The sequence below is a fragment of the Cololabis saira genome, unplaced genomic scaffold, assembly GCF_033807715.1.
Source record: "Cololabis saira isolate AMF1-May2022 unplaced genomic scaffold, fColSai1.1 scf029, whole genome shotgun sequence".
NCBI lineage: Eukaryota > Metazoa > Chordata > Actinopteri > Beloniformes > Belonidae > Cololabis > Cololabis saira.
This window is the reverse complement of record NW_026906193.1, coordinates 567,884-580,000: the sequence shown is the minus strand read 5'-3', so window position 1 is coordinate 580,000 and position 12,117 is coordinate 567,884. Positions and strand designations below refer to the sequence as shown.

Genomic DNA, 12,117 nt, shown 5'->3' with positions numbered 1-12,117 from the left:
GTTGGTTTTACTTTATTAGGTTTAGACATATTTTCATCCCTATTTTGATTAAATGCATTTTCATCAACAGTCAGTGCAGTATGTTCATAGATCATACATCCACTTTCTTGTTTCCAAAAAGCTCTGGATAGATTTCAGTTAATCTCTCACATCTCATGTATGAGAGAATCTCTTAAGTAGCAGAGGATGGTTTCGATCCATCGACCTCTGGGTTATGGGCCCAGCACGCTTCCGCTGCGCCACTCTGCTGTATAACCAGGATGTGACTCCGCCACACAGTGGGGGGGAGGGGGGTAGGGGACTTAAAAGCGGGTCCCCTGGTTCGGACGGTGAGCCGGGTCTCTGGGTGGCTCCAGGTGAGCCGGGTTGTTGAGGTTGTTGAGTTGTTGTTGGGGTCTGGTGGTGGAAGCTCCTGAGGTGTGGTGGTGATGCTGCTGGGGTCTGGTGGTGCAGCTAGTGGGGTCTGGTGGTGGAAGCTCCTGGGGTCTGGTGATGGAAGCTCCTGGGGTCAGGTGATGGAAGCTCCTTGGGTCTGGTGATGGAAATTCCTGGGGTCTGGTGGTGGAAGCTCCTGGGGTCTGGTGGTGATGCTGCTGGGGTCTGGTGGTGATGCTGCTGGGGTCTGGTGGTGGAGCTAGTGGTGTCTGGTGGTGGAAGCTCCTGAGGTGTGGTGGTGGTGATGCTGTCGTCTGGTGGTGGAGCTAGTGGTGTCTGGTGGTGGAAGCTCCTGGGGTCAAAGTCCAGAGTGCTAACCATTACACCATGGAACCCTGTTCAGCTTTTATTGTGTTTTTATTGTGGTCCTGAAACCAGAACATGAGTAAAAAACAATATGCGCTTGAGCATCTGACAGAGTGCTGTCCATGATGCTAGGAGCGTCTGGGTGTTTATGGTACCAGGGCCCTGGTCCTCCAGGCCCAAGGGCTGGCTCTTTCACTCCAGTGGCCGGTCGGTGGGGGGCTTAAAAGCGGGTCCCCGGGTTCGGACGGTGAGCCGGGTCTTTGGGTGGCTCCAGGTGAGCCGGGTTTTTGATGTTGTTGAGTTGTTGTTAGGGTTTGGTGGTGGAAGCTCCTGAGGTGTGGTGGTGATGCTGCTGGGGTCTGGTGGTGCAGCTAGAGGGGTCTGGTGGTGGAAGCTCCTGGGGTCTGGTGATGGAAGCTCCTGGGGTGTGGTGGTGGAAGCTCCTGGTGTCTGGTGGTGATGCTGCTGGGGTCTGGTGCTGATGCTGCTGGGGTCTGGTGGTGGAAGCTCCTGGGGTCTGGTGGTGGAAGCTCCTGAGGTCTGGTGGTGGAAGCTCCTGGGGTCTGGTGGTGGAAGCTCCTGGGGTCTGGTGGTGGAAGCTCCTGGGGTCTGGTGGTGGAAGCTCCTGGGGTCTGGTGCTGATGCTGCTGGGGTCTGGTGGTGGAGCTAGTGGGGTCTGGTGTTGGAAGCTCCTGGGGTCTGGTGGTGGAGCTAGTAGGGTCTGGTGGTGGATGGGGTCTGGTGGTGATGCTGCTGGTGTCTGGTGGTGGAGCTAGTGGGGTCTTGTGGTGGTTGGGGTGTGGTGGTAATGCTGCTGGGGTCTGGTGGTGGAGCTAGTAGGGTCTGGTGGTGGATGGGGTCTGGTGATAATGCTGCTAGGGTCTGGTGGTGGAGCTAGTGGGGTCTGGTGGTGATGCTGCTGGGGTCTGGTGGAAGCTCCTGGGGTCTGGTGGTGGAAGCTCCTGAGGTCTGGTGGTGGAAGCTCCTGGGGTCTGGTGGTGGAAGCTCCTGGGGTCTGGTGGTGGAGCTAGTGGGGTCTGGTGGAAGCTCCTGGGCTCTGGTGGTGGAAGCTCCTGAGGTCTGGTGGTGGAAGCTCCTGGGGTCTGGTGGTGGAAGCTCCTGGGGTCTGGTGGTGGAAGCTCCTGGGGTCTGGTGGTGGAGCTAGTGGGGTCTGGTGTTGGAAGCTCCTGGGGTCTGGTGGTGGAGCTAGTGGGGTCTGGTGTCAATGCTGCTGGGGTTTGGTGGTGGTGGTTGGGGTGTGGTGGTAATGCTGCTGGGGTCTGGTGGTGGAGCTAGTAGGGTCTGGTGGTGGATGGGGTCTGGTGGTAATGCTGCTAGGGTCTGGTGGTGGAGCTAGTGGGGTCTGGTGGTGATGCTGCTGGGGTCTGGTGGAAGCTCCTGGGGTCTGGTGGTGGAAGCTCCTGAGGTCTGGTGGTGGAAGCTCCTGGGGTCTGGTGGTGGAAGCTCCTGGGGTCTGGTGGTGGAGCTAGTGGGGTCTGGTGGAAGCTCCTGGGGTCTGGTGGTTGAAGCTCCTGAGGTCTGGTGGTGGAAGCTCCTGGGGTCTGGTGGTGGAAGCTCCTGGGGTCTGGTGGTGGAAGCTCCTGGGGTCTGGTGGTGGAGCTAGTGGGGTCTGGTGTTGGAAGCTCCTGGGGTCTGGTGGTGGAGCTAGTGGGGTCTGGTGTCAATGCTGCTGGGGTTTGGTGGTGGAGCTAGTGACTTACATGTTTTGAAAAAGGCGGGCATGACGAAAAGATCCTGTAAAAAATCTCTGTAATATGTTTCTTTTTTTCCTGTAAAGTTGGACATTTGAAAGATTAGGTAAATGGGGAATGACTGGCTTTTAATCAGTTGTGGAACTGCAACGAAATTCATTTCTGCATAAGACCCAATGCGAGAAAGAGATGGTCGACCTTCCTGTGCCGAGCACCAAGAAGAGGTTTAGAGGGGTTTTCCAAGTCCAAATTATATTATTGCAGTAATACATGTTTCCGCCCAGTTTCGAACAGGGGACTTTTCGCATGTTAGGCGAACGTGATAACCACTACACTACGGAAACTAGCATGCTTTGAAAATGGCGGGCGTAACGAAAAAAAAATCCTATCTTCAAATCATTCATGTTAGAAATAAATGTGTGATTTTATATAAGTTGTCCTGGTGCGGTAAAATTAAAAATCATCCATCGGTATTACCATGCTGGGTAGAAAATACAAACTGTACCACAAGGGAAGCCAACTGATTACTTTTGAAAGACAGTACTGGATATGATTAATAACTGCAAATTAGGCTGTCGTCTTGCACATTCAAACATTACTCGTTGTTGGCAGGATTCGAACCTGCGCGGGGAATCCCCAATGGATTTCTAGTCCATCGCCTTAACCACTCGGCCACAACAACCTGTCAGCTGTGTGTATGTGTGTGTGTGTGTGTGTGTGTGTGTGTGTGTGTGTGTGTGTGAATCTTCAGAAATAGACAATTTAGAGTCTTTATTTTAAAATGGTTGGTTTTACTTTATTTTAAAATGGTTGGTTTTACTTTATTAGGTTGAGACATATTTTCATCCTCATTTTGATTAAATGCATTTTCATCAACAGTCAGTGCAGTATGTTCATAGATCATACATCCACTTTCTTGTTTCCAAAAAGCTCTGGATAGATTTCAGTTAATCTCTCACATCTCATGTATGAGAGGATCTCTTAAGTAGCAGAGGATGGTTTCGATCCATCGACCTCTGGGTTATGGGCCCAGCACGCTTCCGCTGCGCCACTCTGCTGTATAACCAGGATGTGACTCCGCCACACAGTGGGGGGGAGGGGGGTAGGGGACTTAAAAGCGGGTCCCCCGGTTCGGACGGTGAGCCGGGTCTCTGGGTGGCTCCAGGTGATGCACCAAGAAGAGGATTAGAGGGGTTTTCCAAGTCCAAATAATATTATTGCAGTAATACATGTTTCCGCCCAGTTTCGAACAGGGGACCTTTCGCGTGTTAGGCGAACGTGATAACCACTACACTACGGAAACTTGCATGCTTTGAAAATGGCGGGCGTAACGAAAAAAAAATCCTATCTTCAAATCATTCATGTTAGAAATAAATGTGTGATTTCATATAAGTTGTCCTGGTGCGGTAAAATTAAAAATCATCCATCGGTATTACCATGCTGGGTAGAAAATACAAAATGTACCACAAGGGAAGCCAACTGATTACTTTTGAAAGACAGTACTGGATATGATTAATAACTGCAAATTAGGCTGTCGTCTTGCACATTCAAACATTACTCGTTGTTGGCAGGATTCGAACCTGCGCGGGGAATCCCCAATGGATTTTTAGTCCATCGCCTTAACCACTCGGCCACAACAACCTGTCAGCTGTGTGTGTGTGTGTGTGTGTGTGTGTGTGTGAATCTTCAGAAATAGACAATTTAGAGTCTTTATTTTAAAATGGTTGGTTTTACTTTATTTTAAAATGGTTGGTTTTACTTTATTAGGTTGAGACATATTTTCATCCTCATTTTGATTAAATGCATTTTCATCAACAGTCAGTGCAGTATGTTCATAGATCATACATCCACTTTCTTGTTTCCAAAAAGCTCTGGATAGATTTCAGTTAATCTCTCACATCTCATGTATGAGAGGATCTCTTAAGTAGCAGAGGATGGTTTCGATCCATCGACCTCTGGGTTATGGGCCCAGCACGCTTCCGCTGCGCCACTCTGCTGTATAACCAGGATGTGACTCCGCCACACAGTGGGGGGAAGGGGGGTAGGGGACTTAAAAGCGGGTCCCCTGGTTCGGACGGTGAGCCGGGTCTCTGGGTGGCTCCAGGTGAGCCGGGTTGTTGAGGTTGTTGAGTTGTTGTTGGGGTCTGGTGGTGGAAGCTCCTGAGGTGTGGTGGTGATGCTGCTGGGGTCTGGTGGTGCAGCTAGTGGGGTCTGGTGGTGGAAGCTCCTGGGGTCAGGTGATGGAAGCTCCTGGGGTCAGGTGATGGAAGCTCCTTGGGTCTGGTGATGGAAATTCCTGGGGTCTGGTGGTGGAAGCTCCTGAGGTGTGGTGGTGATGCTGCTGTCGTCTGGTGGTGGAGCTAGTGGTGTCTGGTGGTGGAAGCTCCTGGGGTCAAAGTCCAGAGTGCTAACCATTACACCATGGAACCCTGTTCAGCTTTTATTGTGTTTTTATTGTGGTCCTGAAACCACAACATGAGTAAAAAACAATATGCGCTTGAGCATCTGACAGAGTGCTGTCCATGGTGCTAGGAGCGTCTGGGTGTTTATGGTACCAGGGCCCTGGTCCTCCAGGCCCAAGGGCTGGCTCTTTCACTCCAGTGGCCGGTCGGTGGGGGGCTTAAAAGCGGGTCCCCGGGTTCGGACGGTGAGCCGGGTCTTTGGGTGGCTCCAGGTGAGCCGGGTTTTTGAGGTTGTTGAGTTGTTGTTAGGGTTTGGTGGTGGAAGCTCCTGAGGTGTGGTGGGGATGCTGCTGGGGTCTGGTGGTGCAGCTAGAGGGGTCTGGTGGTGGAAGCTCCTGGGGGCTGGTGATGGAAGCTCCTGGGGTGTGGTGGTGGAAGCTCCTGGGTTCTGGTGGTGATGCTGCTGGGGTCTGGTGCTGATGCTGCTGGGGTCTGGTGGTGGAAGCTCCTGGGGTCTGGTGGTGGAAGCTCCTGAGGTCTGGTGGTGGAAGCTCCTGGGGTCTGGTGGTGGAAGCTCCTGGGGTCTGGTGGTGGAAGCTCCTGGGGTCTGGTGGTGGAAGCTCCTGGGGTCTGGTGCTGATGCTGCTGGGGTCTGGTGGTGGAGCTAGTGGGGTCTGGTGTTGGAAGCTCCTGGGGTCTGGTGGTGGAGCTAGTAGGGTCTGGTGGTGGATGGGGTCTGGTGGTGATGCTGCTGGGGTCTGGTGGTGGAGCTAGTGGGGTCTTGTGGTGGATGGGGTCTGGTGGTAATGCTGCTGGGGTCTGGTGGTGGAGCTAGTAGGGTCTGGTGGTGGATGGGGTCTGGTGGTAATGCTGCTGGGGTCTGGTGGTGGAGCTAGTGGGGTCTGGTGGTGACTCTGCTGGGGTCTGGTGGAAGCTCCTGGGGTCTGGTGGTGGAAGCTCCTGAGGTCTGGTGGTGGAAGCTCCTGGGGTCTGGTGGTGGAAGCTCCTGGGGTCTGGTGGTGATGCTGCTGGGGTATGGTGGTGGAGCTAGTGGGGTCTGGTGTTGGAAGCTCCTGGGGTCTGGTGGTGGAGCTAGTGGGGTCTGGTGTTAATGCTGCTGGGGTTTGGTGGTGGAGCTAGTGACTTACATGTTTTGAAAAAGGCGGGCATGACGAAAAGATCCTGTAAAAAATCTCTGTAATATGTTTCTTTTTTTCCTGTAAAGTTGGACATTTGAAAGATTAGGTAAATGGGGAATGACTGGCTTTTAATCAGTTGCCATCAAGATGGCCACATCTGAGTGAGCGTCTGTTGCAGACTCCAGATTGCTGCATTAATTTGGGCTGCTTAAACCTCTTTAAAACCCTCACCAAAGTGCACAGATATAAGGTTATCGACTAGATTTGTTTACTACTGTGGAGTTACCTGGTCTCCTGTAGTGAGGGAATTGTTTGTACAGCGGCATGGCGGAGAAGGTCGACCTCTATTCAATCTGGCAAGCCATTCAACAAGTCAAAGTTGATATGACGGCTCATTTTGACAGTAAAATTGAGACCATCCAAACTGGTCTGATCAACATTCAGGGATCATTATCAACAATGTGTGAACAAATATCGGAGGTCCAACAGCGTGTGAGCGCTAATGAAGACAACCTCAGTGATTTGACAAAACGAGTGCAAGTGCTGGAAAAAGAGAACATCTACCTGAGGGATAAAGCCGAGGAAGCCGAGAACAGAAGCCGGTCGTCCAACCTGCGGTTCATCGGTATTCCAGAGCATAAAGAAGGGGGAGACGTGATCGCCTTCATGAGCCAGCTGATTCTTCAACTTCTGGGAAAAGACAACTTTTCAGCGGCACCGGTCATTGAAAGAGCCCATCGCACTCCCACCTTCAGCTCCAACACCAGCTCCGCTCCTCCCCGACCCATCCTGGTCAAGTTTCTGCAGTTCCAGGACAAAGTGAAGATTTTACGGCTGGCCAGGATGAAAGGTGAGCTCATCCATATGGGTGCGCGTATCCATGTGTATCCTGATTTCAGCGCTGGGTTAGTGAAGAAACGGCGGCAGTTTGACGCTGTCAAAAAGTCTCTCCGTGCCGCGGACATGAAGTACTCTCTGATGTATCCTGCCAAGTTGAGAGTGATGGTGGAGGGAAAGCCAAAATTCTTCAGTTCTCCTAAAGAGGCTGAGTCCTTCTTCCATCATCTTTCCTCCCCGTCCTCGTCATCCTCCTCCCCTGGATGAAGTTGTGAGTAGCGTTGCCATGTCCTGAAGTTGCCAGCTTCGCAACTTATTCCGCTTGAGGGATGACTTCTTTTTTTATTTTTTCTCTCTACTTTTAGTTCTTTCCTTCTCTCTTTTTCTTTCTCTCTCTCGCTCTCTCTCCCCGCTCTCTCCCAGACTATTATTGACTTTTGAGACTGTCATTTGGGGTAACCCGGAGTCAGATATGGCTCGACCATAGACATATATGGGCTCGACTATGTGTTTGCCGTAAACAGACACTGAAAACTCCGTAAAGAAAGAAGCACTCAAAGCACGCAAAGTTAAAACTGTTGCAAAGACTGTGAAACTAAGGGTGCTTGAACGTTACTGGACAGGGGCGGAGCCACCATTGTAAAGTTATGAGGGAGTAATATAATAACATAATAGAACATTAAATGCAATAGGCTACAATTTGAGTTGGGGGGGGGGGGGGTTAATTGTGCCAAGTGATTATTTGAATAAATTGAAAAAAAGAAAAATAGGGGAGGCGCTTTTGTTTTGTATTGTTGGAAATGTGTTATGTCTGACTTTGTTATTGAGCTTATAGCCTAGTTTAAAACTGCATGATCTTAACAAGCTCAGTTAGCTGGTTTTTGTGTGTGAGCATGCTCATAGAGGTATGCTGATGCATGTGTGCATTCAGATGCAGCATAAATGTTTTTGTTCTGTTTAAAAAAAAAGGGAGAGAAAAGAAAAAAAAAAGGGTCCTTTTTTAAATTTATTTTATAGTATAAAAGTGCCCTCTTATTTGTAATTTTTTCTTTCACCTATTAGTTAGGCAGCAATCTGAGTCTGCGGTAGATAGCTCAGCTATCCTGCCTCTCGTCTTTATGTGGTTGTGTGTGAGTCTTTATGTGTCTATGTGTGTATCTGTGTGTTTTGTTTGTCTGTCTGTCTGTCCAATGTGTTGCTCTTGCTCCTCACCCAATATCACTGACTACTTCCCTGTTGATCTACTTCTGGAATTTGTTGTCCATGTCTGGCGTTGATTGTGACCACTCAGCTTCATCTGATGATGAGGTAGATGGGGAAACGTCCACAAGTGTTGATTGTGATAGTTTGGAACTGGAAACTTTCATTTACACGGATTATAAACAGCAAAGTATGGTGAATGAAATTGATCCTGATAATAACTTTTTTGCGAATATAAGTAATGATTGTAAGTACTATACGGATATGAAATTTAATAGAATGATTAATACTGAAAACAAAATTTCATTTATCCATTTTAACAGCAGAAGTCTGTATACAAATTATAGTTCCATTAAAGAATACTTAGAGCATTTTGATTCACCATTTAATGTAATTGCCATGTCTGAGACCTGGTTAAATACTGAAAAAGGTACAGAATTCAATATGTGTGGTTACGAAATGTTTTACACAAACAGACAACACAAAAAAGGAGGGGGTGTCGCACTCTATATTAACAAAAACTTTGACTGTAAAATCATAGAAAACATGTCACTGGCTGTGGATGAGGTATTTGAATGTGTAACAGTTGAAATTCAATTGAAAAGAAGAAAGAATATTATTATAAGCTGTATCTATAGGGCCCCGGGTTCAAATATTGATCTATTCAAAGAGTGGATGGAGAAAATGTTTTCTGTAATTAACCAAAAGGATTTGTTCATATGTGGGGATTTTAATATTGACCTTTTAAATGCTAAGAAGCATAAACCAACAGAGGAATTTGTTGATGTAATGTTTAGCATGTGTTTGTTCCCAAAAATCACCAGACCAAGCAGAATAACGTCACACAGTGCTACCTTAATAGATAACATCTTCACTAACATTTTGGATAACAATACTGTGAGTGGACTATTACTTAACGATACTAGTGATCACCTTCCAGTTTTTGTAGTGTATGATATCAAGTATAGATGGGTAAAGAACCTAGACAGATGCAAATATATAAGAGTTAAAACAGAAGAATCAATCAATGCATTGAAAACTGACCTAATTACTCAAAACTGGGAATTAATATATCAAGAAAATGACTGTGATAAAGCGTATGACTTATTTCTTGAAACTTTTAAAAAATTGTATGACAGAAATTGTCCGATTAAAAAATATGTCAAGAAACAAAAGTATGTAAATCCATGGTTAACAAAAGGACTAATAAATGCTTGCAAAAAGAAAAATCTTCTATATAGAAAATTCATCAAAGTTAGAACTAAAGATGCTGAAGCCAAATATAAAATATATAAAAATAAATTAATTAATATCATTAGGAATTGTAAAAAGGATTACTATACTACATTACTTGAAAATAATAAAAGCAATATCAAGGGTTTATGGAAGGTGCTCAATACAATTATTAGAAACGGATCAAAGGAGGAGAACTATCCAGATTATTTTGTAGATAAAGACAAGACTATTAGGAACATGGACGATGTGGTGGATGGTTTTAATAAATTCTTTGTTGGGATTGGACCGGAGTTGGCACAAAAGATTATCGAAAGGGTTCCAATGGAAAATGAGAAACTAGACTACCTAATAGATCGAAATCCAGGTTCAATGTTCCTTAATCCTGTTGATGAAAATGAAATTATGGAAATCATTAGGAGCTGTAGCAATAAAACATCAACAGATCTTCATGGGATTGACATGGCAATAGTGAAAAAGGTCATAGATGGAATTTTAAAACCTTTCACGCACATCTGTAATCTGTCCTTCCAGTCAGGAAAATTCCCAAATTCAATGAAAACTGCGAAAGTAATACCATTGTTTAAATCTGGGGACAGCCATCTATTTACAAACTACAGACCAGTCTCCCTATTGCCGCAATTCTCCAAGTTACTGAAGAAGCTATTTGCTGCCAGATTAAATAGCTTTGTAGAGAAGCATAATTTGTTATCGGATAGTCAGTATGGGTTCAGAAAAAACAGATCTACTTCACATGCACTTATTGATTTAATAGAAGAAATAACCACACATTTAGACAAAGGGAGGTTCACCATTGGAGTTTTTATTGATTTGAAAAAAGCTTTTGACACCATAGATCATGATATTTTGTTAAAAAAGATGGAGAGATATGGCACTAGGGGGACTGTTTTGAACTGGCTGAGAAGCTATCTAGGTAACAGGAAACAGTCTGTCCAAATCGGCAATCATATTTCCTCAGAAAGAAATATCACTTGTGGTGTGCCTCAAGGGTCAATATTGGGGCCTTTACTCTTTATTTTGTACATAAATGACATCTGTAAAGTTTCAAAAGTTATGAAATTTGTACTTTTCGCCGATGATACCAACATGATTTGTTCTGGTGAGGGCTTGCAGCAGCTTTTACAAGAAATCACGCAGGAAATGAATAAATTGAAAAACTGGTTTGATTATAACAAATTGTCACTTAATCTAGAAAAAACAAAACTAATTTTATTTGGCAGACGTAAAGTTGACATTCCAGTGCAAATAATAATAGATAATATAAGTATCGAAAGAGTGAATCATATCACATTTCTTGGCGTGATAATTGACAAAAAAATCTGCTGGAAAACTCACATTGGCTATGTATGTTCCAAGATTGCAAAGAGTGTGGGTGTTATGAGGCGATCTAGGTTCATACTTAACCAACAGTCTCTACTTATTTTATATTATTCTTTTGTTTTGCCATATTTGAGTTACTGTGTGGAAGTCTGGGGTAATGCATATAAAACCAACCTGTTGCCTCTATATATATTACAAAAAAGAGCCATACGAACAGTTTTCAATGTCAGGTTCAATGATCACACTAATTTACTTTTTCTTAAGGCCTCTGCGTTAAAATTTTTTGATTTGGTCAAATTGAAAACTGCATTAATCATGTACAAAGCTAAAAACTATCTTCTGCCAAGTTTAATTCAAAAATTATTTTATGACAGGGAAGGTGGTAAAAGGTATGACTTAAGAGGAAAACTTAAATTACAACAACAAAGTGTAAGATCAACTCTTAAGAGTATGTGTGTTTCTGTTGGAGGGGTTATTCTGTGGAACAGCCTTGAAGATGAAATTAAACTTAGTCAAAGTGTCAGTCAATTTAAAAGCAAGTACAGAAAAGCAGTCTTTGAATTGTATAAAAGGGAAGAAGAGAGAAACTGATGTAAAGAAATGAAATGATTGAGGGGAAGAGGGTTTAAGGGAGTAACTTTGTGTTATGGTTGTCTTTGTTATATGTGTGTTGGCGGGGGATGGAAATGAATAAGCTTTGCTTCTGCCATCCCCTTTTCAAACAGTGTTTGTTTTTGTTTTGTTATAGTGTCTGTTGTTGGTATTGTTGTTTGTTCTGTTCAATGGTGTCCTGTAACTTTCTGTTCTTGTTTTGTAGTACAAGAGTTGTGGTTTTGTTGGTTTGAAATAAATAAAATGATATTGTGGAACTGCAACGAAATTCATTTCTGCATAAGACCCAATGCGAGAAAGAGATGGTCGACCTTCCTGTGCCGAGCACCAAGAAGAGGATTAGAGGGGTTTTACAAGTCCAAATAATATTATTGCAGTAATACATGTTTGCCCACAGTTTCGAACAGGGGACCTTTCGCGTGTTAGGCAAACTTGATAACCACTACACTACAGAAAATTGCATGCTTTGAAAATGGCGGGCGTAACGAAAAAAAAATCCTATCTTCAAATCATTCATGTTAGAAATAAATGTGTGATTTCATATAAGTTGTCCTGGTGCGGTAAAATTAAAAATCATCCATCGGTATTACCATGCTGGGTAGAAAATACAAAATGTACCACAAGGGAAGCCAACTGATTACTTTTGAAAGACAGTACTGGATATGCTTAATAACTGCAAATTAGGCTGTCGTCTTGCACATTCAAACATTACTCGTTGTTGGCAGGATTCGAACCTGCGCGGGGAATCCCCAATGGATTTCTAGTCCATCGCCTTAACCACTCGGCCACAACAACCTGTCAGCTGTGTGTATATGTGTGTGTGTGTGTGTGTGTGTGTGTGTGTGAATCTTCAGAAATAGACAATTTAGAGTCTTTATTTTAAAATGGTTGGTTTTACTT

The 12,117-nt window shown here is 45.2% G+C and overlaps 8 non-coding genes across 8 annotated transcripts; all 8 read right to left on the bottom strand.

The window, feature by feature from the left end:
* Window positions 1–177: 177 nt before the first annotated feature.
* On the bottom strand, window positions 178–249 carry trnam-cau (transfer RNA methionine (anticodon CAU)). The gene has a single exon. It is a non-coding gene; the product is annotated as a tRNA-Met (tRNA).
* A 2,475-nt stretch (window positions 250–2,724) lies between these two features.
* On the bottom strand, window positions 2,725–2,797 carry trnav-aac (transfer RNA valine (anticodon AAC)). Its single transcript has one exon. It is a non-coding gene; the product is annotated as a tRNA-Val (tRNA).
* Window positions 2,798–3,053: 256 nt separating this feature from the next.
* Window positions 3,054–3,135, bottom strand: trnas-aga (transfer RNA serine (anticodon AGA)). The gene has a single exon. It is a non-coding gene; the product is annotated as a tRNA-Ser (tRNA).
* Window positions 3,136–3,439: 304 nt separating this feature from the next.
* On the bottom strand, window positions 3,440–3,511 carry trnam-cau (transfer RNA methionine (anticodon CAU)). The gene has a single exon. It is a non-coding gene; the product is annotated as a tRNA-Met (tRNA).
* A 172-nt stretch (window positions 3,512–3,683) lies between these two features.
* On the bottom strand, window positions 3,684–3,756 carry trnav-aac (transfer RNA valine (anticodon AAC)). Its single transcript has one exon. It is a non-coding gene; the product is annotated as a tRNA-Val (tRNA).
* A 256-nt stretch (window positions 3,757–4,012) lies between these two features.
* trnaf-aaa (transfer RNA phenylalanine (anticodon AAA)) lies at window positions 4,013–4,094 on the bottom strand. Its single transcript has one exon. It is a non-coding gene; the product is annotated as a tRNA-Phe (tRNA).
* A 284-nt stretch (window positions 4,095–4,378) lies between these two features.
* On the bottom strand, window positions 4,379–4,450 carry trnam-cau (transfer RNA methionine (anticodon CAU)). Its single transcript has one exon. It is a non-coding gene; the product is annotated as a tRNA-Met (tRNA).
* Window positions 4,451–11,930: 7,480 nt separating this feature from the next.
* On the bottom strand, window positions 11,931–12,012 carry trnas-aga (transfer RNA serine (anticodon AGA)). The gene has a single exon. It is a non-coding gene; the product is annotated as a tRNA-Ser (tRNA).
* Between the last annotated feature and the right edge of the window lie 105 nt (window positions 12,013–12,117).